The sequence below is a fragment of the Montipora foliosa genome, chromosome 3 (genome assembly GCF_036669935.1).
Source record: "Montipora foliosa isolate CH-2021 chromosome 3, ASM3666993v2, whole genome shotgun sequence".
Classification (NCBI taxonomy): Eukaryota; Metazoa; Cnidaria; class Anthozoa; order Scleractinia; family Acroporidae; genus Montipora; species Montipora foliosa.
In genome coordinates this window covers 56,534,580-56,539,579 of record NC_090871.1, presented here as the reverse complement: position 1 = coordinate 56,539,579, position 5,000 = coordinate 56,534,580, and the positions used below count along the sequence as shown (strand labels likewise).

Below are 5,000 nucleotides of genomic sequence, written 5' to 3'. Positions count from 1 at the left end.
TCAATTTGTGAGGTCTTTGCCTTGAAAGCGATTTTTATTCATCTGTAGAGTGGATTACGGGCGTTTTTCGGGTCAACACTAATACCTTTAAAAAATGGAGGATCCACTTTTCCTGAAAAGTCAGCAGGTGGAGCTCATTCCGCCGTAGGGCTCCATTTCTCTCACTTGCCATAAATGTTCCATTGATTTCACACTTTCCAGGTGAACAGGAATTCCCATCTTTGAACGAATAGAGATCTTGTTTAGAAGTTTACAGCGGATAAAATGCTCTTCATTCCAACGAAAGACTCGCAGACGTGACATGATTAAACTTGGTATCAATACAACAGCCTCTCTGTGGAGAATCCGGGTGTCGATCCCGGTATCTTCCGCATATGAAGTGGGCGCTATATTCCCAGCTTGCCGGAACCATGCGGTGTAAGTGATATTTATGCGATTTGCACTTAAATGTTTGGCACCGTGATGTGTTGAGCTTCTCATTTCCATCGTCTGTTTTTGCCTCGACGCCTCGTCTTCTGTAATCACATGTATTATTCAAGAGGACATCAAGTCGTAAGAAAGCTCAGGATTAGGCACAAGAATGACACGATCAACCAGCTATGGAAATGTCACAAGGCCACTTGTCAACGTTTGATCTTATGAGTAAGAGAGTTTCGTGTCATCCAGCTCTATGGTTTTGAAGACAACTCGACCAAGATGTGAGCATCCTATGCTTGCTTCAAGTTTTTTATCTTAAACAACAACGGGAGGTCAGGTGTGACACGTTTGTGGCTTTAATGAACTTATCATGCTGAAGGGTGAGAAGAATTGGCCAAATTAATAAATATATTTGATACGTTGATCTCAGACGGCGAAAGAAGAGTATGCCGTATGTTGGGGCGTGATAAAGAACGGAAGTTGTTGATGTATGAACATTGTTGGGTATGTAACTAGGTTCTGTCCGGGAGTCGAACCCGGGACCTCTCGCACCCGAAGCGAGAATTATGCCACTAGACCAACAGGCCTTTACATGGAAAGCTTTCGTCACGCACTTTGTGTTGCAAATTACTAGAGCGAGAGTTGAAAGGAAACCATTCTACTGGTCGTAATGTTGTGTGCTTTGTCTGAATGGTGTCATTTGTTAATCACCACGTGAGTGAAGTAGCTGTGTTGAGGCAATTGGCGTTTAACAGGTACCGATGGTTAGACCTAGACGAACCGAAGGAAAGTGTATTTCTTCACATGGATATTGCAGGTCTGCAGGTAGTTGGGCTGGAATAAACGAGATTTTGCAGAGTTCAAAATGAGAATCCTCGGGTTATGGCCGTTTGACTTCAGGTGTAGGTTCCTTAAAAATGCATTTTATTTTAGGCAGGACTTGAAGAGTGGAACTCTGTCGAGTCTTTCCTCAGCCAAATGGTCAGACCTGTCTCTGTCGCGCAATCGGTTAGCGCGTTCGGCTGTTAACCGAAAGGTTGGTGGTTCAAGCCCACCCAGGGACGCTTAGTTTTGATTGGCATAGGCCAGCTGTAGGCAAGCAAGTCAAAGTTGGCCATGACTAAGGGGCTAATCGGAAGATCACTTCGTCACCTTCGTCAAAGCGAGTCAATTTGTGAGGGCTTTGCCTTGAAAGCGATTTTTATACATCTGTAGAGTGGATTACGGGCGTTTTTCGGGTCAATACTAATACCTTTAAAAAATGGAGGATCCACTTTTCCTGAAAAATCAGCAGGTGGAGCTCATTCCGCCGTAGGGCTCCATTTCTCTCACTTGCCATGAATGTTCTAGTGATTTCACACTCTCCAGGTGAACAGGAGTTTCCATCTTTGAACGAATAGAGATCTTGTTTAGACGTTTACAAGGGATAAAATGCTATTCATTACAACGAAAGACTAGAAAACATGACATGATTAAACTTGGTAACAATACAACATCCTGTCTTTAAAGAATCCGGGTGTCGATCCCGGTACCTCCTGCATGCGAAGTGGGCGCTATATTCCCGGTTACCCGGAACCATGTTGGGTAAGTGATATTTATGCGATTTTCACTTAAATATTTGACTCTGCGATGTCTTGAAATTCTCATTTCCATCGTCTGTTTTTGCCTTGATACCTCGTCTTCTGTAATCACATGTATCATTCAAGAGAGCATCAAGTCGGAAGAAACCTTAGCATTAGGCACAAGAGTGACACGATCGACCAGCTATGGAAATGTCAAAAGACCACTTGTCAACGTTCGATCTTATGAGTAAGAGAGTTTCGTGTCATCCAGCTCTACGGTTTAGAAAACAACTCGACGAAGATGTGAGCATCCTATGCTTGCTTCAAGTTTTTTATCTTGAACAACAACGGGAGGTCATGTGTCACACGTTTGTGGCTTTAATGAACTAATCATGCGAAAGGGGGGGGGGGGGGGAGGAGAACTGGCCAAATTAATAAATAAACTTGATATGTTGATCTCAGATGGCGAAAGAAGAATGTGGTGTATGTTGGGGCGTGATAATGACCGCAAGTTGTTAATGTATGAACATTGTTGGGTATATAACTAGGGCCTGTCCGGGAGTCGAACCCGGGACCTCTCGCACCCGAAGCGAAAATTTTTTTTTTTTTCCCTAAAAAGCTCAAAAGAGCGTTTTATTTACACTTAAAAAATATGAGTTGAAAAATTACATATGGACGAAAAATATAATTAATTAGTTTAAGCCTATGTCATTTTCCTGGTGTTACATTTACATTTTAAATACTAGACGATTATTTTCAACCTTAGCAAAAGCTTACCTAATACACCAATCTATAGGAAAGAGGTGTCCTAAATTACGACACGAATACAATTTAAACTGATATTTTAAATGCGCTTTAACACTTGCAGAAAAGATAGCTTCCGGTGGCACACAATCATTGTCTAGCCTATGATGAGTAGCCGACTTGTATATAGCACATCTCGCAATAGTAAGAGCCCATTTGATCAAAGCCACAGCTCTTTCACTGAGAGGATCACCCCTTGAAGGCACCTTTCCTAAGATCTTAATAGCTGGAGAGAGCACCAATTTATTCTCTGAAATTTTTCGGATAAACTGATCGACATATCTCCAAAAGGTATCCACAGCTCTACATTCAAGCAAGGCGTGTTCAATATCATCGATAGAACCACAGCGATGGCAATTGGGCGTGTCCAGTATTCCCATCCTATTTAGAGAGAGGGCTGTAGGAAGCACCCGATGAGCAATCTTCCAATTGGTGTCTCCCTGCTTATTGCTTACCAACGGTGAGTATAGGGTCTTCCACTGCTTGGAGGTAAAGGCAGGCTCAGGCTGAAGGGATGCTTTCCATCGATCTATTGCGGGAACAACTGGCGTATTCCGATCATGCAATTGACCATAAAAATGCCTCGTCTTGTAAGATACGATATCCGTCGGAGTTTGACCTGCGCCTGCAGTGCGGATCGCAAAACAGGGTTGTAGAGTAAGGGCTGTTCTTCTTCGCTTCGAGCATATCTGTTTCGTCCAATGCTGAGGGATCGCGGATAAGATCTTATTCAACTCTCGGGACGTTCTGTATAAAGTACGACCATCATTCCCTAACTGGCCAGCCAAGATCTCGTGAACAGTCCTGACAGGTAAAAAGCCAGAAACTACGTCGTAACAAATATCTCTTATCTTTATAACCCCTGCTGCAACCCAATCCTTGAAAAACAGTAGCTCATCATGGTGAGTAATATGCCTGTTAAGAAAGAGTGGATCATTTAGGATGTCCGTGGCCATGGTTGGTACATTTGTGCGAAGACGGCACGGCTCATGTTTAGCCCAAGCGGACAATAATTCCTTGTGAAACGCTGGAATGTTACGGTCAATGCGTTGGAGAGGGTACTCAAGTACTAGGGGTAGTTTGCCAAGTTCCATATTTGCGATACGTAAAAAGTAGGCCGTAAAACCTTTCCAGTGGGCGTCCTCACCCGACAATAATCTTCTTAAAGTGTTCAACGTAAAGGCTTGGACCTTAGTTTCAAGGCGTGGAATGTTAAAACCCCCTTCCTTCAGAGAGAGAGCCAGTATGTCCAAGACAAGGGGACAAGAGGGTGCTTGTTGCCCCAAAAGAAAGTGTACACTGATTGCTCTATTTGCGTGATAACCCAAGATGGAACAGACAGCGAGGTAACATTGTACCACAAAGTCGATGTTAATAAACTGTTAATAATCAAGGCCTTTCCTATATAACTAAGAACTCTTTGACGCCAGGCAGCTATGATATTATTGATTTTTGAAATCTTGGCATTCCAGTTTAAAAGAGAGCAGTCCACATTGCCAAAAAACTGTCCGAGAATTTTCTCCGGGATGTAGTCATTGTACCAGGCAAAATCATACAACTGATAAATTCGATTAGAAAAATCGCCGCTCCACAATCCCTTGCATTTACTTTTATTGATTTTAGCCCCGGAGGCGAGTTCATACCGGTCGAAAACTTGAAAGGTTTCAGCAATGGACTGCTCATCCGTGAGTAAGAGGGTCGTGTCGTCAGCGAACTGGGATAACTTAACTTCGTTTTCGGAACCAGGGGGTTTAACACCATGGATTCTTGGATTTGAGCGAATATTGATAGCCATGGATTCAGCCGTTAGAACATATAGAGGCATAGATAACGGACAGCCTTGCCTTAATCCTCTCTCTAAATGGACAAAAGCAGTTAGCCAGCCGTTAACCTTGACGGAACTTGACACTGAATTATATAAAACTTGGATCCACTGGATAAAGGAAGGGCCAAAGCCAAATTGCTTAAGGCACTTGAACAGGAAATCGTGCGATACTCTGTCGAAAGCCTTCATCTGGTCGACACTTACAACAGCAAGTGGCACAGAGGTTGTGTTAGCATACGCAATTACATCGTGTAATAACCGAGCATTGTCATTGATTGTTCTCCCCCTAATGGAGGCAGTTTGGTCTGAGTGAATGATGAGCGGCAACACCTCATGTAGCCTATTCGCAAGCGCTTTGGATAGAATCTTATAATCGGTCGTAAGAAGAGTTA

The 5,000-nt window shown here is 43.2% G+C and overlaps 1 non-coding gene across 1 annotated transcript; it reads left to right on the top strand.

Moving 5' to 3' along the window:
• Positions 1–1,407: 1,407 nt before the first annotated feature.
• Trnan-guu (transfer RNA asparagine (anticodon GUU)) lies at positions 1,408–1,481 on the top strand. Its single transcript has one exon. It is a non-coding gene; the product is annotated as a tRNA-Asn (tRNA).
• The last annotated feature ends 3,519 nt before the right edge of the window (positions 1,482–5,000 follow it).